The sequence below is a fragment of the Balaenoptera borealis genome, assembly GCF_965194805.1.
Source record: "Balaenoptera borealis genome assembly, chromosome: 16".
NCBI lineage: Eukaryota > Metazoa > Chordata > Mammalia > Artiodactyla > Balaenopteridae > Balaenoptera > Balaenoptera borealis.
This window is the reverse complement of record NC_138872.1, coordinates 60874616-60902138: the sequence shown is the minus strand read 5'-3', so window position 1 is coordinate 60902138 and position 27523 is coordinate 60874616. Positions and strand designations below refer to the sequence as shown.

The 27523-nt window shown below is 41.7% G+C and overlaps 1 protein-coding gene across 2 annotated transcripts in view; it reads right to left on the bottom strand.

Moving 5' to 3' along the window:
- SHISA9 (shisa family member 9) overlaps window positions 1–27523 on the bottom strand; it is a 296620-nt gene that overhangs the window by 256830 nt on the left and 12267 nt on the right. The gene's annotated exons all lie outside the window — the stretch shown is intronic.

Here is a 27523-nt window from a genome sequence, read left to right as displayed (position 1 = left end):
ATGGAATTCTTCCCTGGAAATGAGCCTTAAGTGGATTTCTTCCCTGAAACAAGCTACTGTCCCAGATATCCACGTGGTCTTTGGAGAGAAGTTTCTTTACCATATCACGCTCCCTTGTCACAGCCTTCCATCTTTTTCTGGGTGTATCTGCTTTCCCTGTGCCCACATTAACCTGCTTATCCTCGGAACTTCTTCTGGTTTCCTCGCCACTAGCCCAAGTCCAGAGAAAAGGGACCTCCACCATGGGGCCACTCCAGATTACTGTGAACTCCTCTCTCTTCTCTGAACCCCTGGACTGGTTGCTGGGAATAGTAAATATTTTAGCTTTGAAAGTCATATGGTCTCCATCACAACCACTCAACTCTGCCCTTATAGCACAAACAGCTATAGACAATACATGAACAAATGAGCGTAGCTGCGTCCTAATAAAACTTCATTCACAAAATCAGCAGCAAGCAGGATTTGGCCCGTGGGCTGTAGTTTGCTGACTCCTGCCCCAGAGACCTGTAGTGGCCATTCTCAGTGTCCGGCTCCGGTCCCCTTTACCAGCTGCTGATGGCTCATAGCTGACCCCCTTCTCCACCTCAGCCAGCAGAGCTTTCTCTCCTAGAAAGTTACTTTGCACCTACATCCATCCAGGGGGCAGCCAGAGCCAGTGAATGGGTGACTGATGGGAAAGTACAAAAGGCCAGCCACTGACCTTAAGGCAGGACCAACTTTGTGGTACAATTCATGCTCCAGAGTTCCCTCTGGGATCAGGCTGAAGTCAGTCTCCAATTAAGACCCACGCTTGCTTAGCTTTGTTCCTCTGCTCCGTCCTGCTTCCTAATCCTCCTTCCCCTAAGAGCCTCCCTCAGTAAATTAAACGTTCCCAAATCCCTGTCTCAGGCTTTGCTTCTAGGAAACCCAACCTGAGATAAGACATTAAAACCCATCCTAGCTCCCTACTGGTATCGTCTTTTTCTCTTGGCTGTATTATGCTTCCCAGTTGTACCTTTCCCAATACGACTATGAAATTCTTGGAGGATGGGGAGTGAAATAGAGGATGTGTCTTCAGCGCAGTGGTATAGGACAAAGAACTCAGGCTTTTTATTTTAACAGGCCTCGGTTAAAATTCTGGTTCTGTCACTGACTCGGTTTGTGACTTAATGAAAATAAGAATAACAGTAACAATAGCAGTAATAGGGGCTTCCCTGGTGGTGCAGTGGTTAAGAATTCGCCTGCCAATGCAGGGGACACAGGTTCGAGCCCTGGTCTGGGAAGATCCCACATGCCACAGAGCAACTAAGCCCGTGCACCACAACTACTGAGCCCGCGTGCCACAACTACTGAAGCCCACGCACCTAGAGCCCGTGCTCCGCAACGAGAAGCCACCGCAATAAGAACCCCGCGCAACACAACGAAGAGTAGCCCCCACTCGCCACAACTAGAGAAAGCCTGCACACAGCAACGAAGACCCAATGCAGCCAAAAAAAAAATAGCAGTAATAGTGGGGACAGCAGGTACCACGTCTTGGGCAGTACATTGTGCGACAGGCACTATGCTAAACCCTTCTTGCTAGTTATGTCAGCATCCTCACAGCACCACTAAAAGGACCCCTAGGCTCAGGGACTGCCCAGGTCACTCATTTTACAGAAGAGAGCAAGTATGTCTACCTTGAAGAGTTGCTATGGTTACTAACACAAAGGTCTAAGTGCCCAGCAACCAGCAGATGCTCCCAAAATATTTCATTTTATTATTGGGTCCTATTATTAGTAACTGGTATCCACACAGAAGGCATTCCTTTTACTTGATTTGATCCTTTTTCCAGCACCTTGCTATGTACACTTGTGCCTCAAGCCCCCTCTCAGATTTTCGCTTTTAATGGGACAAAAAACTCTTAAGATAAGAAAATCAAGTTTTGTCATGAGGTTCAAGGCAGTTCTAGCCCCTGACTCAGACCCCTTCCTACGGACCAAAGATTCTTGCCCCCAGAAACAATCTGAATATCCTGCAACAGGAGGAGCATTGCATGATATCTACTCATTTATTTATTCAACAGATATTTAGTGAGTACCCAAAAACTTGCCAGGCAAGTGTAGCAGGCAGCCTCCAAGACGGCCTCCAGTGATTCTCATGCCCTGGAATTCACACTATCACCAAGACTGTGCCATCTAGAAAGTGGATCCTCCTGACCCAATCAAACCTTCAGATGACGGCAGTCCCAGCCAACATCTTGACCGCAACCTTACGACAGACCTAAGCCAGAAACACCAGACTAAGCCGCTCCCAAATTCCTGATCCAAAGAAACTGTGTGAGATAATAAAGTTTATTGTTCTTTCAAGCCACTAAGTGGGGTAATTTGTTATGCAGCTTTAAATTACTAATATAGCACTCAATGGAATATTACACAATGGTTTAAAAGAATGTTTATGAAGGAATTCACTGACAGTCCAGTGGTTAGGACTCTGCGCTTCCACTGCAGGGGCACAGGTTCGATCCCTGATGGGGGAACTAAGATCCCGCATGCCGTATGGCGCAGCCAAAAAAAAAACAAAACAGCAGAATGCTTATGAAAAGTTTTAGGTCCATAAGAACAGGCCATTGAAATACAGACATCCCTTAGTATTGGTTCCAGGGATTGGTTCCAGGAGCCCCTGAAGATACCAAGATCCAAGGATGCTCAGGTCCCTAACAGTCAGCCTTCCATATCTGCTGGTTTCACATCAACCAACCAGACAAAAAATACTGTATTCTTAGGTTGGTTGAATCTGAGGATGCAAATCCCATGACTTCAGATGGCTGAGTGTAATTCTAAATAAAACACACCAAAAAAGCAGAACAGGACACATGAAAAGATTGTATGAAGAATTGTAATTCACACGGACACACTAATAATATTATTCTCATTTTTAAAAGGAGATAACTTGCATATACCACATCTGATGAGTGCTTACTATAAGCAAAGTACTAAACATACATTATCTCATTTAATTCTCAAAACAACCCAATAACATATTATTATTCCCACTTTTCAGCTGGGGAAACTAAGGCTCAGAAAGGTTAACTAAATTTTTCATGGCCACCTAGCTAGCAAGTGGTGGAGCTTGATTTGATGCCAGGACTATCCAACTTTCAACTCAATTTTTCTAACCACTACTTACACTGCCTATAGACAGAATAAAAAGGAAATGCACCAAATTGCGTGTTTTTCAGGGATTTTTTTCTTGCACTTTTCACATTTGCTGCAAAGAGCACCTGTTCCATTTGTAACTAGGAAAATAAGTTATTGTTTTTTTTTGTTTGTTTGTTTGTTTTAAGTTATTGTTTTTATAAATAAAAATAAAACAGAAAGTGTTCTCTCTTCTAGGAATCCAAAGGAGAAAGGAAATATCCATTCTTGTGTTTCATGTTTCTCAAAGGGGTGTCTATTGACACTCAGGGTGGGATAATTCTTCCTGGTGAGTGTGTGCCTTGTGTGCTGTAGGATGTTAAGCACCACTGCCCCTGTCTACCAAATATGCCTCCCGTGGCAGGGCCCTGCCAATATCCATTCAGTATGCACCTCTCCACCCAGCGCTGCCAGCTGCAAACACCTCTGACTCTCTGTCTGATAACTTTTGCTCTGGCTGGAAAACACACATGGTCTCCCAGTTGCCCAGGTGATAACTGGGCAGAAAATATACCTTTTATTGCTTACATTCACCTAACAGTGTTTTCTGGGTTTTACCTCCCAAAACATAACTTGCCCTCAAGTCTTGTCTCAAGGTCGGCTTCTGGGGGAAATCAAGCCAAGGCAGCTCTCCAGGCACCCTGACACTGAAAACGTTCCTACATCTTTCCAAACACCAGTACTGAAGTGTGGAGGGTGAGGACTTCCTATTCCTGCGTAAGAAAATGTTTAAGTTCCACAGCAGCTTTCTAGCTAGAGCTCTGGCTATAAGAGAAGTGCATGGCAAGGTCATCTCACAGAGAACTACCCCTAAAAGTCCTTCGATTGCACCCTCTGTGCCTGTTCTGCTCTCTCCCTCTCCAGTTATTTCCATCCAGTTCCTCCCTGCGGTTCGAGAAACAGCATTGATTTTTAGGACAAAATAAGCACATGGCTTTGGGCTTAGCACTATTCCAGGAAGGAAATAATCGTGATAATAGTAACGCCAGGAGCAAACATTTCTTTAATGCTTGTCATGTACCTGAAAGAAGGTGAAACTTTACACAAATTAGTTATTTTAGTTCTCCTAACAAGAAGAAATATGGCTACTTGGAGGCCAAGAGTACCTAGAAATAAGTTCAAAGTGGGCCAAGTTCATTTAGTCAACAAAGAGTTACTGGGAAAACAAGATTTCCTGAGCATCTACTGAGTTCCAGACAACTTGCTAGGTAGAGGAATTAAACAGGGACCGAGTCATACAAGGTCCCTCATCTCTCAGAAGCCACATTCGAATAGAGCAGTGATTTTCAACCAGGACAATTTCCCCCCAGGAGTCATTTGGCAGCATCTGGAGACATTTTTGGTTGTCACAACTGGAGGGCACTGGCATCTAGTGGGCAGAGGCCAAGGATGCTGCAGAACACCTTACAATGTATAGGACAGCCCTCGCAACAGAGAATTACCTGGCCCAAGACGTCAAAAGTGTCAAGGCTGAGAAACCCTGTAGTAAAGGAAGGAGAAGACAGAATAACCAACAAACAAAAACAAAAACAAAAAAAGGAATTTCAAATTTGAGCCCTAAGCTAGGATTAGGAACTTGTAAAATGCTATTTACATTATATGAGCGCCTCATCAGTATCTACAAACAGACGCAGGGTCGTTTGTAACAGGCATAACAGCCTGGAGGTTTTGGCCATACACGGGTGAGCAATCAGAAACAAGTGTTCCACCTCCACCACGTTCCAGAGCTCAACGTGGGGCTGAGTTTGCTGACTGTTATCTCTCATCAACCCCTCCCTCCTTTTGTAAAGAGAGATGCATAGATGTGTCTGTTCAATCAGTTTACACATCTTAGTTGTTTATTCTGCCTCATTTCACAAGGGGTTTCAGGCAGCGAAGCAAAATATAAACAATCATACTTCAAAACCAGGGACAATATAAATTAGAATAAGGGGTGTGTGGAGTTTTTTGTTACGGTTGTTGTCTGTTTGGAATCTCTTGTCTGAAGAACACTCCCTGAAATATGCCACGCGTACACACACACACACACACACACACACACACACACACACAAACACTCACACTCACTGCTCCATAACGATCCTGTGCAGTCTGTGAGTTTTGGATGGAATTGACCCCACCCATGTCCAACAGTGAACACATGATCCCAGACTAACCAATCAGAGCACCACTACCCTTGTTCAACATGATTGGTCAAGGGATGGTCATGTGACCTACCAGAGACCAATCACAGATGCTCCAAGTTTTTTTCCGAAGTTGTACAGAAATATGCTCTCTCCTTCTCTGAGGGTCTGGAGGTTAAGGACAACGTCAGATTAGGGCTGCTGGAAGCCATCTTACCACCCCAGGAAAAAAGCCTGTCTGAAAATTAAGAGGAAGGAGGCACACAAAATCTAGAGATGGAGAGATAGAGCCCTGAGAACATTTGTTGAGTCCTAGCTATGCCTGAAGGTCATAGACCACTAAATTCCTCTTTCTATTTGCATTAGGTTTCTGTCACTTGAACCTAAAAGGTCGTGACATATTACAGGGATTATGCCAAGAGAGTGAAATGGAAACCAGGGAGCAGGAAATGAGGGTGACACCGGTTCAAATTTGGCTGTGTACTTCTGAGTAGATGAGATGAAAAGGGAAAGCTGGTCAGTTACATCATTCTCATTAATGCAGTGAGAACATCCAAGCTCCTTAGGAGAAGGGTCGCTTTTTCCTAGCACTGGCTTCTCAAAGCATCGTGGGAAAGGAAATACTGAAATATGGAGGATGGTGTCCTCTTTTGATTGACACTCTCTGCCAGTGCAATAATGGGACTCGTAAACTGCTTTTTACAGATTCTATTACGGATGCTGAGGGGACTCACATTTACACAGTTGGTCGACTTGATTCTGTGGGATTGTGGGATTGGGAGGGAGGCAGTGTGCTCCGAGGATGCACGTTGCTGTAGGTTCTCTCCATGTGTGAACCTGCCTAGGACTGGTTCCAGGACATTTTAGCCGCTATTAATTCTCAGCCCGTTTCTGCCCTTTCCTTCTCAGAAATAAGCTCGTTTATGCCAGCTTCTGAAGGTTCCACTCTCTTCTACCAAAGAGGGAAGTTCAAAAGAATTGGAGCCTCCTGCCCTCCAGCCCTAAGGAAGATTGCACCAAGGTAGCTGCAGAGGTCAGGGGCTGTCCCCGAGAGCTTCCCTCTTCTTCACCTCCTTTAATTTAGGCCGTTGGGATCTCATGTTACCATCAGGCTGTCACTCCACTGAGGATTTCAAATGGCTCCAGCCCAAGTAACAGATTGTCCCAGGCTCTCTGACCTTACAAGCAGACAAAAAAAAGCCACTGGGCCCCCAAACTTGTCTTGGAGAGGTGATGCTTTGGTGAGGCATATTCTAACGATATGCCTCACTCAAGGAGCATAAACAAATGCAGGTTTGTAGCAAAGTACAATATTATAACTGTAACAATAAAGACGACAAGATTTGGTTGTCTTGTTCGCCTGTTTGTTTGTTTGTTTGTTTGTTTTCAGTACCCTAGAAACTGTGCCAAGGGTTTTACATGCATTATTTAATTTCATCTTCACAGTGATCCAAGGAACCAGATAGTAACACCATTTCCCAGGAGAGGAGGAAGAGGTTATGTGCTTTGCCCAAGCTCACACTGTTAGGAAGAGACAGAACCCATGAATTTGAAGGACCCCTGAGCCCATGCTCTAGACTCTGCCTCAGACCCAGGAAGGTGGGCACCATGGAACCACAAATGGGCAGGAAAATCCCTTGCTCCTGAGGTTCATCCAACCAAAAATGCCTTCCTTCCCATCAGGGCCATTAAATATGAATTACACCATTAAAATATGATATCTGGAAGGAGTCAACCTTTAATTGAGTGTCTACCACCTACACCAGAGTACAAATTAGTTGACTGGATAATTAGGACTCTTAGACAGTATTTCTCAAAATATGACCCAGGACCATCTACATCAGAATCACCTGGGAGGAGGGTAAGGCTGTTAAATAGGCATATATCCACTGTCATAGGCTGAATGTTTGTGTCCCTCACAAATGCATATGTTAAAGCTCCAACCCCCAAGCTGACTGTTATTTGGAGATGATAAAGGTTAAACGAGAGGGTGGGGCCCTAATCCAATAGGGCTGGTGTCCTTTTACAAAGAGTTAGAGACACCAGAGATCTCTCTTTCTCTCCACGAGATGAGGATGCAGGGAGAAGGCAGCCTTCTGCAAGCCAGGGTGAGAGTTCTCACTAGGAACTGAATTGACCAGCACCTTGATCTTGGACTTCCTAGCCTTCAGAACTATGAGAAAATAAGTTTCTGTTGTTTAAGCAACATAGTCTATGGTATTTTATTATGGTAGCCTGAGCAGACAAAAACATCTGCTGGTAAGTGAAATAAACAAGGTGCAAAAGTATTTATAAATGTTAATAAATATCTTTGGTAGAACAGACAATAAGTTTATCACAGTGGTTACTTCTAAGGAGAATTGGGGCCTGGAGGATAGGAGACATCTAGTGTTTATACCCTTTTGTACCACTTGATTATTTTTCTCCATGTACATGTTGACCTATTCAGGTAGATGAATACATTAATATTTTTTAAAAGTACTCTATGTAAATGGCAAGAGACACTACCCAGAGGCTGGGTAAGCTGTCCTTCTGAGGAAATCCCTAGCTCCACCAACCACCTAAAAATCAACCCCTAAAAGTCCAGCAAATATGCAATGCTAGAGTTACAGATACCGAAAACAAACAGGTGGTTGCCAAAGGGGAAGTGGGGGGCGAGGGGAAAGATATAAGTGAGGGAGGTTAAGAGGCACAAAATTCCAGTTGCAAAATAAATGAGTCACGGTAATGAAATGTACAGTGTAGGGAATATACTCCGTAACTATGTAATATCTTTGTATGGTGACAGATCATAACTAGACTTATCACAGTGACCATTTTGAAATGCATAGAAATATCGTATCACTATGCTGTGTAACAGGAACTAACACAGTGTTGTAGGTCAATTACACTTGAAGAACAAACAAACAAACTCATAGAAAAAGGCATCAGGTTTGTGGTTACCAGAGGTAGGGGTGGAGGAGAATTAGATGAAGGCAGTCAAAAGGTACAAACTTCCAGTTATAAGATAAATAAGTACTAGGGATGTAATGTACACATGATACATACAATTAACACTACTGTATGTTATTTATGAAATTTGTTAAGAGAGTAAACCCAAGAGTTCTCATCAAAGGAAAAATTTTTTCTATTTCTTTAATTTTGTATCTATATGACATGATGGATGTTCACTACACTTATTGTGATAATCATTTCATGATGCGTGTAAGTCAAATCATTATGCTGTACACAAACTTATACAGTACTATATGTCAATTATATCTCAGTAAAACTGGAAGAAAAAAAAAAGTACTATAAATAAATGGCAAGAGACACTGCCCAGAGGCCTGGGTAAGCCATCTTTCTGGGAAACGCCCAGCTCCACCGCTACCTAAAAGTCAATCCTTAAAACTCCAACAAGGGACTTCCCTGGTGGTGCAGTGGTTAAGAATCCGCCTGCCAATGCAGGGGACACGGGTTCAATCCCTGGTCCAGGAAGATCCCACATGCCACGGAGAAGCTAAGCCCATGAGCCACAACTACTGAAGCCTGCGCACCTAGAGCCCATGCTCCACAACAAGAGAAGCCACCACAATGAGAAGCCCACACACCGCAAGGAAGAGTAGCCCCAGCTCGACGCAACTAGAGAAAGCCCGCACGCAGCAACGAAGACCCAACGCAGCCAAAAATAAATAAATAAAATAAATAAATTAAAAAAAAAAAAACTCCAACAAATATGCAATGCCAGGGCCAGGATGGGCTTGCATAACCCAGGGGGCAGGGCAGTGGTTCTCGGGAGGACCAGCTAATTGTATGAGGGTACAAGGGTACCTGGTGGTATTTTCTGCTCCAGGTTATAATGGTATCTCAGCAGAGACATCATTGGGGTAGGGAACAAATAAGCCCCACTACCCTCTAGCCAGTCCACACTATACCAAGGGGTGGGTGAGTAGGTGAACCCAGTTATATGGGATTATCCATGGCCACCAAGTAGGGATTTCACAGAACTATTCATTGGAGTCCTGTCTTGTGCAGGAATCTAAGGCCAGAGGGAGCAGCTAAAATCAAGTTCAGCCAAAATTACCCACAATGGCTGTTTCTCTGGTTGAGCACCAGATGAAGTAACTGGCTTGTGTTTAGGGGCCAAGTTATATGAAAAATGCATATCTTTAAATGCTAGAATCACACTCAGGAGAAGCTCGTGGGAAGTGAGTCTGTCTGCAGCAAAAGCAGACTCATGTCTCCCGTCTCACTCCGAGCATATGCTCATTGCGTGGAAGGGTGAGCAGAAATACTCACGTTATTTATGTTGCTCTCTCCCGCTCCCTCTCACGCCCCCTCTCCCATTTGCTTCTTCCCATCCCTGACCCCGAGATCACAGAATAGAATTCACATATCTTAAAGGCACTTCTGCCTCACTCTACTCCATCGTAAGGTAAGAAAATACGGCATTGGACTGACCTGGCTCTTCCTCCCACCATGGAAACTTAGAGAATTATTATCATCAGATCCCAACTGTTCAAGCATCCCCAGTTTCCTAGCAACCCTCAAAACACTTTGGTGAATGGTTAGAACAAGGACTTCACGGGTAAGGTAGTGGCAGCTGTGTCTGAGATGGCGAGGGAGTTTCCCCAAATTGTCTTAAACGGCCTTTCTCGCCCGTCATCCCAACCACCCAACAAGACACCTGTTAGAGAAGTGATGTAAGGCAGCACATCCGCTCAAAACTCCCGGAGGCTCGGGTCTCAATTCCTTCACCTGGACTTGGAGGCCTTCCGTTCGTCAGTTTCATCACTCTTCACTTCCGGCGGCAGCCCCTCTGCCCCAGCAAGGCTATTTCCTCTCCACCTGCCTCAGCAGCCTTCTGTGAGCGCGCTCTTCCATACGCCCACGTTTCTGCCCACATCTCCTTCCTTACCGACCACATCCCCTCTCCCCATCCCACATCTCACACTGCCCTTCTGAGGGCTTGATTTCCCTCCCCCGTGAATGATCTCCCCGTGATCACTTACGTCGACTTTTGCTGGAGACATTAGATAGGTTGCATTATTATGCCTAATTAGAGACACAGGGCAAACACGTCCCCTAAGAGCTCAGCCACAGGGAAGGAAAACAATGCAGGAAAGATGGCCAGGCGGCATCTGGATGTTGATAGAACTGCGTGGTATGGAAGGGACCAGGACGGACATCAGGGCATATGTAAATCCAGAAGAGAGATCAGGCAGAAGATGGGATTTGTTTGAACCTTGGTTTCTCTTTTTGAATACTCAGTCTCCATTCCCTCCATCTTCTGCCCAGAATCTCAATTTCATTTTGGAGACTTTTCGTCTTCCTCACTATGTGCAATCTTGGTGAGACTGTCAATCAGGGTACCCACCCTCCCTAGACAAGGCCGAGCATGTGACTCAATGTGGTTCTCCATGAGAGCCAGCCAGACTCTCCCCAGGACCTTATATTTAAGTAGAGTGGGCACAAAGAAAGAAAAATGATTATAATGATTGATATCCGCAGGGGAGTTTTGATAAGACCATAGATTAGCTCAAGCCACCAGCCCTGGTTAGAGCTGCCCTGGTTGTGACTATGTCAAGCTTTGTGCTTCAAATGTTCCTTCAGTTCTATGAACCACCCCATATTCTTCAAAAGGGCACCCTTTTTAAGGCTTAAGTCACACAGCACTGATTTCTGTTACTTGTAACCAAAACACCCTGATACGGACTATTTACCTTGAACCTTGAAACATGACAGAGACTAGTGTGCACAGAGGGGAGGAAAGAGAATTATTAATAGCTTTGGCCTCCACTTCCTCTGTTAGGCCATTCTAAGGGACTTGACTGATAACTTTGGAATGGACACACTCCCTATCAATGAGGTCTGCCAGAAAGCGGAAAGGATTGCCTTGGGACATAATGAGTCTACCACCATGGAAGGTGATGAAGTAGGGCCAAGTAAACATCAATCCCGCAACATTCCTCAAAATTCACTCTCCAGAATATCGTTTCCTCTATATATCAATAATTGCTACACAAAAAGATGTTTAATAGATCTATCAGTTTGAAAAACATTGAAATGAATGCAATTATAAATGGCTTTTTTATATTTTTACATTTTATTCTCAGTCTTCAGGGTGCTAATAATATGCATTGAAAATCTTCAAGAGGTTGAGAGAGCATGTAGCTATGCCCAAATTTATTTGGTCAAGAAATTCTAATTTTGCAAAACATCTCAAAGGACTAGTGTTCAGTGGAACACCCATTGGAAAGCCCGATTAGAGGGACAGACAGATCAATCACTGGGACATAATATAACAGATGTAAAGCACCTAACACAGTGCCTAGTAGGTGCTCAAAAACTGTAGCTATGATCTATACAGACACACCTCAGAGATACTGCAGGCTCAGTTCCAGACCATTGCAATAAAGCGAATATTGCAATAAACAAGTCACACAAGTTTTTTGGTTTTCCAGTGCATATAAAAGTTATGTTTACACTAGCCTGTAGTGTATTAAGTGTGCAATAGCATGATGTCTGAAAAAATGTACATACCTTAATTTAAAAATACTTTATTGGGCTTCCCTGGTGGCGCAGTGGTTGAGAATCTGCCTGCTAATGCAGGGGACACGGGTTCGAGCCCTGGTCTGGGAAGATCCCACATGCCGCAGAGCGACTAGGCCCGTGAGCCACAACTACTGAGCCTGCGCATCTGGAGCCTGTGCTCCGCAACAAGAGAGGCCACGATGGTGAGAGGCCCGCGCACCGCGATGAAGAGTGGCCCCCGCTTGCCGCAGCTGGAGAGAGCCCTCGCACCGAAATGAAGACCCAACACAGCCAAAAATAAATAAATAAATAAATAAAATTAAAAAAAAAAAAAATCTCAGGAATTCTTTAAAAAAATAAAAATAAAAATAAAAATAAAATAAAATAATAAAAATACTTTATTGCTAAAAAATGCTAACCATCATCTAAGCCTTCAGCAAATTGTGATCTTTTTGCTGGTGAAGAATTTGAAATAGTACGAGAATTACCAAAATGTGACACAGAGACACAGAGTGAGCAAATACTGTTGGAAAAATGGCGCTGATAGACTTGCTCAACACAGCGTTGCCACAAACGTTCAGTTTGTAAAGATGCAGTATCTGTGAAGCACAATAAAGCAAAACAATAAAATAAGGTATGCCTGTAATTAGTGTCTCACTTTGTTCTCATTTCTGAATAGCATTTCTCCACATTTACATATATAACCTCTTCCCCTCTCTCACCAGACTCTAGCCCCACTGGTCTTCCTTTAATTCCACAGATGAACCTTCCTGCCTCAGGACCTTTGCACATTCTGTTTTTTCTGCCTGCCTTCACTTTCCCCCACACTTCACTTGGACGGTTCCTTCTCATTCATTCTTGGGTTTCTCATGAATTGTTACTTTCTCAGTGATGCTAGCCTTGTTATCCTTTATCCCATCACCTTCCTTGTCTCCTCCCATACTTTTCACAAGTAACTCTTACACTTTTTTAATCTATTAGATCTGAGAACAGTCTTACCCCACTCAAATATAGACTCTAGAGGTCAGAGACCTAGCTGGTTTTTGCTCCATTAGCACAGTGTCTAACTAGATAATGCAAGAAAAAGATTTGTTGAATAAATGTGTAATACAGAAGTCATTCCCTATATAAAGGATATTGAACAACGCAATATGCCCCATTTTCAACAGCAGATTTATAAGAATGCAAATGCATTCTTCATGTTGCCCTTTGTTATATCAACTATGATGTTTTTTAAAAAGATCAAAGATATTACTACTAAAATTCAGTCCTGGGTTGACATTCCTATAGTAAATAAAGGAATGCAGTTCTATTATGTACTTTTATGGTGGTATGACTTGATACATGTAAATAACTTAGAGAACCTCGGAGGATAAAGGGTTGTAATATGCCTCCAACTATCCACTCATGTATTCATTCATTCATTAAACAAAGATATGCTAATCACCTACTATACATCCAAACACCATATGTTAACCACTACGCACTTGAGGCCTTCCCAATCCATCAAGTGGGTTTATACTCCCTCATTTTATATTACATTTATCTTCCCTCATTTACAAAATCATTAAGTCCTTTGACTTTAGGGGCTTGTATCAAACGTGTAGCAGAAATAGGAGTGTAAATACATGGCAAACAAGCACTACTCTCCTAGCCGGCTCTCAGAGCAGACATGGCTAATCAATCACAGCACTCATGCTCACTGAGCTTGAATCTAGCCTCAAAATCCCTTTCAACACTCTACCTCCAGTCATCAGTGACAGCACCCAAAAGGAAACCTCTGTGCCTACTCTGGGTGGAAGAAAGAGCTCAGGCTTTGGAGTCAGACTACGTTGTACAATATTTGAATCCATGTATCAGATAGATACTGTGCCTACTTACTCGGTCAGATATAGATAATCCCACCCAACATGCAGGTTCATTAAGAGAATTAAATGAGATAATATATTTGAACCACCTGACACACAGCAGGTATCCAATAAATGCTAACTATTGATGTTATTACTTTTACCCTAAATAAGCCTCCTAGAGTGTTTCACATACAGTGATGCATAATAAAATAGGCTGGCATGAACAATAACCTGCTGAAGCAACCACAATGGGATACAAAGATGGAAAACCAGGCAAAGGGAACCAAGAACGATGTCCTCCCTCCATGCCCTCTACCCACCATAATTATCCCATTTCTTTCCCATACTTTTACTAAAAAGTATCCTGGGAGGCAGGGGATGCTCAGAACATTCCTGATGGAAAATTCAGTGGCTGCATCTCTTGTTCTTGAGTGCTTTTCTTAGCTTGACCTGATTTTGCTCTGGGAGTGAGGATTATAAGATCCAGTGGCACACTGGGGGCATTTTGGAATTCAAATTCAAAGGGTAGGTAAGTAATTGATCTTAACCATAGATAGGCCAGGGCTTACGGCTTGCCACTGGAGAACTGCCCAGTTATAGGATATGAAATGAATCCATGGATCTGCTGTGTTGTTTTTTTTTTCTTTGTATCCACCATCTCCTCCCTCTGGATTTTAAGACTCTTTTTTTTTTTTTTTTTTTTGGCTGCGTTGGGTCTTCGTTGCTGCACGCGGGCTTTCTCTAGTTGCAGCGAGCAGGGGCTACTCTTTGTTGTGGTGCGCAGGCTTCTCATGGCAGTGACTTCTGTTGCACAGCACAGGCTCTAGGCATGCAGGCTTCAGTAGTTGTAGCAAGTGGGTTCAGTAGTTGTGGCTCACAGGCTCTAGAGCACAGGCTCAGTAGTCATGGCACATGGGGTAGTTGCTCCGCAGCATGTGGGATCTTCCTGGACCAGGGCTTGAACTCATGTCCCCTGCCTTGGCAGGCTGATTTTTAACCACTGTGCCACAAGGGAAGTCCCAAGACTTCCTTTTAAATATAATAATTAAATGTGGAACGTAGCTGTTGGGGATTTAATAGTTTGCTTTGCAATACTTGAAAATCAGTATTATAATCCTAAGCAGGTAATTATTAAGGTTACTTGGCATCACCAGAGTAAAGTTTTTTAATTGTGCACATCAACACAACATAGTCATTTCATAAATAGTATACACGCCCAATTCCCTTCTTAGTTTGCTTTCATGCTAATGAAATTGAGAGCCAAGATGGAGAGGGACATCCTGAGGGGACCTAAGACACAGAGAAGCCCAAAGGAATGAAATGGGAGGAAATGTTATTGAAAAAAATCAATTGTGCTCAAATCGGTGGCCTGGAATTTGTGTGACATTTCAAAATTTCCAGGTAATGCTGCCATACCTATTCATGATTTTTTTTAATGTATGTAATTTCTCTTGGCATGTAACTTGGCATTTGCTAAACCTTGATAACCACACTGAAGGTTTAGTCCATAAGAATAAAACCCTGATGAGTCGACAAGAAAAAGTAAGAATAGCAATTACTTGAGAAAATGTGCTCAGTGTTGTATTTTGCAAGCATTCATTCAATAAATTTTTATTGAGCACCTACTATATAGGGAGAGAGCTCCAGGCACTGTGCTGGCACTGGGAATACAGTAGGAAACAAGACAGAAAAGGTCCTCTGTCTTGTGGAGCTGATCTTTGAGTGGGGATGATACAAAAGAAACAAGTAAACAAGATGATGTTTAGGTAGTGATATGAGCTATGATGGAAAGAAAATGGTGACCTAACAGAAAGGATGGTGGTGGGATTCTGTACGTAGGGTGGGCTACTTTCTATAGGGAGGCTTCCCTAAAGGGATAACAGTTTAGCCAAAATGTAAATGATGCATAGAATGGGGGAAGGCAGAGGGAAAAGCAAAAGGAAAGCCCCTACCTAAGGTGAAAGCAATCCTGGCTCATTTAAATAAGAAAAAAGAGAGCTCACTGTGGTCAAGTGAATGATATAGCACTTGGGCCAGGTTATGTGAGACCAAGTAGGCAAGTGAGGAGTTTAATTGTTATTATTATTGCAATGAAAATGGGCTTTAGCAAGCTCAATTGCAGAGTTTTAAGCAGGAAGTGATGTAATGAAGTTCAGGTGAAGACCCACATGTCACTATGGCCCAAATTGCCCAATGGCCAAACACAAGAGCACTAGACCTGGAGTTTGGAGACTGGGGCTCTAGTCCTTGTTCTGCCACTTAACTAGCGCTGTTAGCTTAGACCGGTCACAGCTAGTTAAAGTGGCTGGGCTTCATTAGTTTATTCACCAAGCATTTACTAACTGCCTACTGTGTGTTCAAGTCTAAATGCTGGAAATAGAGATACACAGAAAAGAACACAATCTCAGAACTCGAAGAGCTCACAGTCTGGTAGGATAAAAGTCACAACAGAGTTAGTACATTTCTGGATAAATCTGAGTATTTCTGGCTAAGAGGCTATAGTCCCAGGTGATTTTTCTAAGAACTAGATGAGATAACCTAAGTATTGAAAACTGTGGGTAATTTATAAATGGTAGCTGTTGCTTAGAGAAATCAGCATCCTTTCCATTGCAAGTGACAGAAACCCAACTCAAGCTGATTAAATTTGAAAGAAATTCATTCTGTTACTGAAAAGCCCATGGCTTCAGGTACGGCTGGATCCAGGAACTCAAACAGTATCAGAAATAAACTCACTCTCTCCCCCTCTCTATTCTGCCTTTCCTCTCAATGGCTTTATTCCATGGCAGGATCACCCCCTTGTGATGGCAAGGTAGCTTCAAGCAGCTCCAAGTATGCATCCTATCCTCCTAGCAACTCTAGAAGTAAGTGATTTTTCTCTCCAACAGTTCAACAGCAAAATGATGGACCTAGTCATGTTGAAATAAAATGAAATGTTCTACTTTACACAGAATTAATAATTATATGACTGGAGATTATTTTGTATATATAAAGAGGCCATGATTAATGACAGAAGAAAGATTTTCAGTACCATATTATGTGAATATTTTCACAATTATATATATATAATACTCATGTAAATAAAATAATAATGAATACATATTTTAAAGAACAATACCAGGATCTGAAACAAGCCACCTCTAAGCTGATTAGCGGAACAAAAATGTTCATAAGGACAATTTTTTAAAATATGCTTATACAGTGGTGATTATTTTGTAATGTATAGAAGTGTCAAGTCACTATGTTGTGTATCTGGAACTAACATGGTGTTGTGGATCAATTATACTTCAATGAAAAAAAGAAGAAGAAGCAGGATCAGGGATTGAATCATACTTCTAGTCTTTTGATTTAGGGAAACTACCTCATTTGTATTTTCTTTTGACACAGACAACATTCTCTCATGCCTTTAAGTGTACATTCTTTGTATATATATGTATAACTGAATCACTTTGCTGTACAGTAGAGATTAACACATTGTAAATCAACTAACTTTAATGAAATAAAAAATTTTTTAAAAGTGTATATTCTTGTCTTCACTAATATAATTTTTAACATATTAAACATGCATGTTCTCTCTTTTAAAAAAAAAATGCTTATACAACATCCTTGTCAGCTATTACCAAAGAACTGTTTGATTGATGACCTTCCCTGACTTTGAATATATGTACTAAATATTTTTAAACAATGCCCCTGAAGAATGAGGTGTTTTCTCCATTCCTTGTTATTACTCAATAAAGGAAATCAAAAATCACATGCTGCCCTTGCACAACTTCCAATTCATGGGCTTTAGGCAATTCAATATTTTGTTAAAATGTCAAGAGTATCTGAATATTTCAAAGAGCTTCCTTTGGATAACAGGTAAGGCATCTAACTAAAGAGGCACTGAACAAATAGCTATGAAGTCTATCCCTTCATTTCACATCCTTAAGTCCATTTCCAAGAGCTGCCAAGTATACATGTATTTGTGATCAATAATTGTGTCCTAAATATTCAGGGATGTTCTTTAAACAGTATTAACCTGACAAGTTTCATGGTTGTGTCACTTTAAAAAAAAAAAAACATTTCCCTAGACCTCAGTTTCATTATTTGTAAAATGCAGAGAATGGACTGACTATAAGCACCATGAAGTCATATATGCATGTATGACTTGGTGCTCTGTATCCCTAGCACCAAGCCCCAGCGCCTAGCACATAGTAGGTACAGTGCCTAGCACATAGTAGGTACAGTGCCCAACAAATACTCATCCAATGAGCAAACCATTTAAGGAATGATCAGTAATTCCCCAAAATGTAAATCCATGTTCTCATTTTCAGCTGACTGGAGGTCACAAATAATGAGGAATAAGAAGGATAGTGGAATGAGTTTTTTGTGAGTTAATTTCATTCGATTTAGGAATTGTATTTTATTTTGAGATCTATTTCTTACCTAAATGTTTGGTGTTATCTCATAGTTACTTTTTACATAATTTCCTTTCTTGCAAAATTGAAAGTTAGCTCAGTATGTTGGTTCCCCAGTTCTTCTATTATTTTTTTTTAATTTTTAGTTACCTTTGAAACCAAAAATGTGGTAAACCAAAGGCAAAATGATTCCCAAAGTTCCCTCCAGCTCCAAAATTCTTTGAGATAGACTTTTCTTGCTGGGTGGCTTGAATGACTATAATATTATACATCCAGGGTACGAATCGGCACCGTGGACAGATCTCAGAGAAGAAGCCTGTCTCCCTGGACGAAGGATTGGATTTCAATGTGTGAAAGTCCAGGCTCGGCTTAGAGTGTGGCAGTCTTCTTGAGAGCACACAATCCAAGCCTAATACCTAAATTAATGAGTTTAAGTCTCCATTTAATGAAATATTCAGATTATGATTACACTTAGTTTCATTAACTGCATTCTCAGACTAATGTGATCGGATTTCCTTTTCAACTTATAATTAACTTTACTGAGAATCCTTACTGGGATTTTTTTTCAGGCAGTTTCTTAAAGCCTTATTATAAATTATTTTAATATATGTATTATGGTATTAAACTATGTTGCTTAGTTTTATATTGGCAATTATTTTTAAAAGAAGTAAATATTCAATGCTAATCTCCAAGAACAGCCAGCTGACTTGAACGCAAAGACTGTTCTGAAAAAAATCTCTATTCAACTCTTGAAAGCTCATCCTGAAGTTTTGTTCTTCCCGCGTCAGACATGGTATTTTAATTTTCCTACCAAAAGCAGTATGACCCTAACCGAACAAAATCCTCTTCCCCCTTTCTATAATTTGTATAAAAGTAATCAGACCTGCAACAGCGAGCTGTATTCTAGGACTGACAGTTCTCCCCTCAATCAAAAGCAAGCAAAGTCAGTACATAAAAATGTTCTGCTTTCTTTCACTCTTTTTTTTTAATAAATTTCTTTGTTTATTTTTTGGCTGCGTGGGGTTTTCGTTGCTGGGTGCCGGCTTTCTCTAGCTGTGGCGAGCAGGGGCTACTCTTCGTGGCAGTGCATGGGCTTCTCATTGCAGTGGCTTCTCTTGTTGCGGAGCACGGGATCTAGGCACACGGGCTTCAGTAGTTGTGGCACGCAGTTTTCAGTAGTTGTGGCACACGGGCTCAGCAGCTGTGGCTTGGCTCACGGGCTCTAGAGCACAGGCTCAGTAGTTGTGGCGCACGGGCTTAGTTGATCCGCAGCACGTGGGATCTTCCCGGACGAGGGCTCGAACCTGTGTGCCCTGCATTGGCAGGCGGATTCTTACCCACTGCACCACCAGGGAAGCCCCTCTTTCACTCTGATTCTTGGAAAGTTGTTGGGAAGTATTTCTCCCTAAGAGCAAAATACCTATTTCTCAGGAAAATTTGTTCCAATCTCCCTTCCCTCCTCCTCAGCCCCAAGTGTTTTGAGGAGGCCCCCATTATGCTCCCGTAGCATCCTGTACTTATTATCCCTATCAGGCTGCTTTGCAATTACCTGTTTTCTCTTCCATCTCCCCGACTGTATCATAAGATCCAGAGGATATTTCTTATTTTTGTCTCATTCATCCTCATACCTCTGGTTTTCCTAACACGTTGCCTGACACGTAGCAGAATTTTAATAAATATCAATTCAATGTTGATTGAGGATGTGGAAATATTAATGACAAGAAAGCAAACGATTGGCTAATATCTGAGTCCTCTAGGACAGAAATGACGGCTTTATCCAGTTGGTCCATTTTCAGAGATGAGTGTCATTTAATATAGTGATTCTTAGTGAGGCTCAATAAATAAGGGGGAGAAGGAGAAAAAGAAACATAATCTGTTACATCACCCGGTGCAAGTCCTTGGGAAAGGCATGAGAAAAGTCATGAATAGAGTTCATGCCTGAACCCATGTCTCTGGTCTGAACTCCTTACTAAAAATCTCTATGGCCTTGGGCAGGTTACTTAAACTCTCTATGCCATAGTTTCCTCATCTATAATATGTAGGTGCAGTACCTATTTCAATTATTTCATGGATTGTTGTGAGGAGGAAAATGCATGTATGTGGTAGGAGCAGAACAAGCATTATTCTGTTTCATTTATTCCTCTTTTTTAATCCACACCGTCAATCACATAGTAGGCATGTTGCATCTTTGAATCCAGATATCTAAATAGAAATGCTCTCCCAAAGGAACTGGATAGGCTTTCCCTAGAATGGAAGGAGCAGAACTTGGCATCTTTTAAACTAAACCAGACACTGTGATAAGCACTTAGGCTTTCTTTACAAATAGTCCTACAGCTGGTTGGAAGCACTTTGGAAAGGCAATATAGATCCAATTAGGCAATGCCATGTGGCCAGCATTAGTAGCAATTTTTGAAAAGAGCCCAAGAGTTGACTTACAGAAAGTGGTGATTCTTTTTTTTCTTTTAAGGGCTCTGTTTCTGTTGCCTGTGCATGCACACACGTAGACACAAACACACACACACACACACACACACACAAATCTCATTTTCTAGGTAGAACTATAAGACATGTTGGGGGCCAGACAGATTCCTACAGGTCTGGTCTGCCAGTGTAAATAAATATTAAAATTAACACTCCTACCAGAACGAAAGCTCATGTGTTTTAATGAGAATAGAAGAACATAAGACAGGAACAAATGGCTAAGAATGGGACAGCTGCTCCATCCCAACTATCTCCTTGGGAAGGAATTGACAGTTTCTTCAGTTCTCATTTGCATCAAAAACATTAGTAGTAAAAACACACACACACACACACACACAAATGGGGTTATCAACAGGCACACAGAGTGAAAATATTTTCACCGTGAAGACAACTGCACAACAAATTCATACCAATGTGCATCACTGGCCCCTAGCGAACGGACCACCTTAACATTAATGCTCACTCACTCCACAAATAATGATAGTAACAACCAATGTGTATGTTACCAGGCATTAAGCTAAGTCCTTTATAAGTGTTAATTCATGTAATCTCCACAACAATCTTGTAAGGGAGATGTTATTTTATTCTTTTCATAGAATGGAAAACTGAAGTTTACAGAATTAAATAAATTTTTCCAAGCCTGGGCAGCTAACAGGTGACAGAGCAGACACCCAAGCCAACCATGTCCACCTCCCAAGCCCACATCCCCCACGCCCTCACTGAACCACCTCAAAGATATATTGTCTAATATCTAATGAGCATCATCACATGTCAGGATCTCATCTATAACACTGAATGCTTCAAGAGAAAACCAGAGCTCTTGATCTAAAACCACACAAAGTCAACTCAAGCTACGGCCCTGAACCTAAAAATGTTTTTAGTGGATCCAGTATAGATCCACCCCCTAACTCTTATCAGCTCTAAGATTTGCTGACCTGTGTGCCAAAACCATTAGAGTCATAGATCTTCAGATGGAAAGACCATCCTCTCCAGTCATTTCAGGAACAACAGTGTTGGTAGCTGTCGCTTCTTAGAAGAGAGTGAAAGCCTCATAGGAGTTGGAATCGCCAAGTTCCCTCAAAACTCAAAATCCCAAGGGTCCTGCTAATGGGTTCCCCTAGATCTCTTATGGAGCTTGTGCTAGACATTCATTCATACATGCATGTATCCCTTCATTTAACAAACATCCGTTGAATACTGTGTAATTACTAGGCACTGGAGGTACAGGCGAGAGAGTAAGACAAATGTAAACCCTGCCCCTGCCCCAAGGAAGCTTAAAACAGCCATCTCCACCCTGCTGCTCAAACACAGCCTTCTTGGAGACCTAGTCTCACTACAGTCCTGAGAAGGAGACCAAGACACTCTCCATCCCACCCAACTGATTAATCTGGGGTCAGAGAGCTGATCCAGGGAAGCCAGGCCATTGGTTGGTCAGAAACCAATCACATTTTCTCTCTGGATAAAGTGAACTAAAAGACACAGTGATTGAGCACATTAAGGACAGAAACGATAGTGATGTTTTACCCACTCCACCTCCTGAAGTCCCTGAGGTGTCTTGATTCCTACCCATCCTGAGCCTGGTTATTCACCAGAAGATAACCCAAGTGCATCCATTAAAGTTCAGGCTATGGAATCAGACAGACCTGGGCTTGAATCCTGGCTCCTCTGTATATTAACTATGATATCATGGACAAGCTCTTTAATTTTTAATTTTATTATGGATATTTTCAAATATACACAAAGATAGAGAGAATAATGAATCCCCATGTATTTGGTCACCCGGCTACAATAACAATACTTTTCCCATTTTGTTTCATCTATCATCCTCCACAAAATGAAACCTCTTCCATAGGCTTTTTCATTTATTAGACAAAAATTTATGGAGCTGCTGCCATGAGCCAGCCCAGTTCCTGCTGTGGGGAGTACAGCTGTGACAGTACAAAGCATTTGCTCTCGTGGAGTTTACATCGTAGTGAAAGAAGCATAAGTAAAATAATGAGTAAGACAACTTCGGAGAATACAAAACTCATGAAGAGAATAATGGGAAAATGGGGAACAGTGGGTGATTTGGGGGCCAAAAAGGTAGACAAGGAAGTCCTCTCTAATGAAGTGGCAATAGGGGTAAGAGATGAGATGGAAAAGGCCTGGGAGCCTGTGCTGTAGGCAGGAAGCACAGAATGTGCAAAGGCCCTGAGGCAGGAATGAGCCTAGGCAGTTTGAGGGTTGCTTTGCATATGAAAGGAGCTAATATATTCCAAGCATTTAGCACAATGCCTCCACTTAGGAAGGGCTTGACAAATATTAGTTATTAGCCCTAAGGGAGGACTCATCACAAGACAGTACATTGGAGAGTATTTTGGAAACAGCTCTTTCCTGGAATGCCAACTGCTCTTTAGGTTCACTTAACATATCCTTTCTTCCCCCTTCGGCAAACATCTGTACCACAAGGAAAGGTAATGTAGTGTGGTGGTTAAAAACACAGATGTTGGGATGTGACTGGCCCCATTTAAATCCCAGCTCTACTACTTAGTAACTGTATGAACTTTGGACAAGCCACTTAACCTCTCTGACTTCAGTTTATCTGTCCTATTGATGGTGAAAATAATAGTACCAACCCAATAAGTTCTGTAGGATTCAATGTGGTAGGGGTTTAGAATGCTGTCTGTGCAGTTTACTGTTACTATTGCACTATCTCACATATTTCTTTTGTATCTATATTTATCTTTTTCCCTGTCCTGCTTAGGAAATTACCCCCAAATTTACTTTTTTACTTATTTGTTTATTTTTTTTTTTTTTTTTTACTTATTTTTTATTGAACTATAGTTGATTTACAATGTCAATGTTAGTTTCAGGTGTACAGCACAGTAATTCAGATCTTTTCCCTTATACGTTACCACAAAATATTGAGGAAACTTCCCTGTGCTATACAGTAGGTCCTTGTTGGTAATTCCCCCCAATTTTTAAAAAGTATTTGGGAGGGCTTCCCTGGTGGCGCAGTGGTTGAGAATCTGCCTGCCAATGCAGGGGACACAGGTTCGAGCCCTGGTCTGGGAGGATCCCACATGCCGCAGAGCAGATGGGCCCATGAGCCACAATTACTGAGCCTGCGCGTCTGGATCCTGTGCTCCGCGACAGGAGAGGCCGCGACAGTGAGAGGCCCGCGCACCGCGATGAAGAGTGGCCCCCGCTTGCCACAACTAGAGAAAGCGCTCGCACAAAAACGAAGACCCAACACAGCCATAAATAAATAAATAAATAAAATTAAATAAAATTAAAAAAAAAAAAAAAAGTATTTGGGAATATTCCTTCCCGTATCTCCAAAAGTCGAGTATGGGACATCCCGGGTGCCTTGGTAAATATGGACAAATGAATGGAAATCCATTTGGCCCTAGGTATGAGCTGTACAACCTCTTCAGAAACTAAATCATGGGTTTGCTTTTCATCTGATTCCTTGTAAAGCCACTTGGGAATGGTCCTGGGGGAGGAGAGGGTGTGAGTAGAAGCTGGAATAAGAACCTGGTCTTTCTGATGGATTCTGTGCCCTGAAATATCAAGTCAGCATTTCTCCAGAGTTTGGGGTGAGATCTCACTTGCTCAGATTATGCCGTGAAATAAATACTGTAACATTAACCCCATTCCAAAGTGGGGTTGCGTGTTTGTATGGAACGTGAGGGTCCTTTGTCCCGTGAGTATACATGAGAGCACAGTCAGGACAGCAACTGGGTCCATTCCAACAGTGAGCAGGTGAATAATTTAACGTGGATGTTTTCATAGACACTGGGAGACACTTTTTATACGGCGGCAATAAAGGTTTTGTAATTGCCGCTGACTTATTCAGTGTTGATTCCAGCCTTCACCACATCATTAAACAATATTGCACAACCATAATTCTACTATCAAGTTGGCTGTACTACTGTAATGTAGTGTCCTGGATTGGATCCTGAAACAGAAAAGGGACGTTAAGGAAGAAACTAGTGAAATCCAAACAATATCTACCATTTAGCTAAAAATAACATACTGATGTTGATTTCTTAGTTTTGACCATACTATAGTCATGTAAGATGTTAACATCAAAGTGGCTGAGGAATATACAGAACTCTGTGTACTGTCTTTGCCACTTTTCTATAAATATACAATTATTCCCAAATTAAAATTTTATTTCAAAAAAAAAAAAGTGTGCTTTTAACACAAACAAGTTGAGAAACGGTGATCCAGGTGATATGGTGTCCCCACAGCCCCTCACTCACGTCTCCCATTCTTAACACTAGGGACTTCCCTGGCATTCCAGCAGTTAGGACTTTGCAGTTCCACTGCGGGGGGCGTGGGTTCGATCCCTGGTCGGGGAACTAAGATCCTACAAGCCGCCGGCGCAGCCAAAAAAGGAAAAAAAAAAAAAAAAACGGTTCATCCCGTTCTTAACACCAAAGGGAGCCTACATTTACCCTGGACTCTCAAAAGGGGTGGGAGGTGTCATTGGCAGGCAGGGAGGCTGGGGTCGGGGAGACAGAGCATGTTCACGGCACTTGAGGACAAAATGTGCCTTCAAAAGCAAACTGTAATTACACAGAAGCCTAGGAGCCTTTGCAGAAAATCACTATCTCATCTGAATCTACATCCTGTTAATCAAAGAGGTCCAAGCCCTTTTGATTATCAGACTAAATATTTTTAGGCAATATCACTGAATGCCTGGAAAGACCCTGAGCAGCATCTGCTGAAGAAAAATCCATCTTCAGATAAAAAAGGCAAGTCCTGCATATCACAGGAAAAATCAGCTTCACAAAACTGATAAAGGTCGGCAAAAAATTTCCCCACATTGAAGCCCTCTGCCCCCTATTTGCCTTCACCCTAGTCCTTCTCCACTCCCCTCCTTCCAAATATCCAGATTTCCAGACTGAATGTTGATTCTCTTAGCATTTAAACAAAGCATAAGGGAAAGATCATAAAGTGATCTAGCATTAGTATCAAGAGGAGGAGAGATAAATATATGGAGATGATTATTCTCTTAAAGCAATGTCAAGTGGGTAATTGAACAGAGATGAAAATAACATTTAAGTTGGGCCTATCGAATTTCCAGTCAAATCTGGCAACTTGAATGTTTAGTGAAGAACACCCTAAAAGTGGCACGATGTGTCCCTTCTTGTTGTATCACAAATAGATGCATCTTTCATTCCGTTTTTTGCAATGGTAGATCTTTGTAGCTCCCATAATGTCCAGAAAAGGGTTTTATATTCAATAGGTGCATGCTAATTCTGGCACCAAGATCTGGTCCTACTTTCTGGTTATTAGACAGAATTCCTTCTCTCCTAGCTCTCTACTGGTCAGAGTGGGCTCTGGTGACGGCTTGGCTTCTTGAACATTTAATAACTGATAAATATCAGTTATCTAGTCCTATCTTCTCATGAACTTCCCAAATCATTCTTTGTTCTGAACATGCAAATTTTTCCCACATGTCTACAATATATAAAGAGCTCCTGTAAGTCAACAAAAGACAAACATGTAATTACAAGGAAACACAATCACTACCAACTACTGAATTAACTTGTTATATCAATTAAACTTATTAATGTAAATCTGTGGAAAGGCTATATGCTTCTTATCTTCAGATAGTCCCAAAAACACTTGGAAATAAGGATTGAACCAAACTAGCAGAATTATATGAAATTAATATCTGTGGTAATTCTTATGAGAATGCAGTGTTTGTGACATAACACCTGGAATTCTCCCCTGTAGTTTGCCAGGAATGCTCTGGTGTAATTCTACCCAGTAAAATATTACAAGACACATTTTTTTTCTTGGTATAAAAAGACCATTGATTACTGAAACACAAATATAGACTAAAAGCAAGAATCATAAATAAACCAAGTTAGCCTGTCACAGGAGACTTCTGAATTGCTCAGTACCTAGACACCCATCTCTGAACAGTAATTTATTCTCAGTACAACTTTAAACAAAAATCCCTTACTAAAGGGACTTCCCTGGTGGCACAGTGGTTAAGACTACATGCCCCCAATGCAGGGGGCCTGGGTTTGATCCCTGGTTGGGGAACTAGATCCCACATGCATGACCCAACTAAGAGTTCGTATGCCACAACTAAGGAGCCCACCTGCTGCAACTAAGACCCAACACAACCAAAAAGATAAATATTTTTTTAAAAAATCCCTTACTAAAGCAAGATTCATTAATGTCGCCTGTCCTTTTTGCCTGATGGAATGGTGAAATTTGAGTGCCTTCAATGATTCTGTTATTCCACTCAAGTGCTGATCCAAAATCATCCTAAAAATTGAAACTTCAAATGAGAAACTTTCAACAGCTGCCTTTTATAGCCAAGGACTCAATACCATTTCAGCTTTCTCTACCTCATGGTCACATTCACTCACTTGTGATGTTTGGGACTCACATACACCTAGGTTCAACTTATTTCCCAGTGCATTCTGAAGGAGAATGTGCTCATTTCCATCAAAACCAGAATTGGATATGATTGCCATATCAGAGTTGGCGCAATTTACCATATCTTTCAGGGCTGTGAGATTTGGTCATAAAACTTCCAATGGCTGGTGTATTTTGCTCTAAAATGTGACTATTTCTCATATCATTTTATGGTCCAGTTCACAAATAAATAATGTCAAATTATTTAATATAATGAAACCTAAGACCTTCTACTTAGTAACCTATTTTCAAACCATGTACACATTGACTTTGCCAACATACTGCGACATTTCCAAGGCCATGAACAACTGTCACCATGCAGAATCAGAGAATCTGCATCACCTATGTCAAATTCCACAGGCTTATTCCTCTACCCGTTGAGCATGAAAATTTGCAACCAGTCCAAAAGTATGATTCAGCAAATAAAACACCAATGCCGCTCCTGGTGCAGCTTTAGCAAAGGCGACCCAGACTAGAAAAATGTGCACTGTCAGAAATGTTTCTGTTTTTAAGAACCTCCAGCCACAACTGAATGCACACTTTAAATTGTCTGGTTTTTGTTATTTTAAACCAAGCCCTCCACA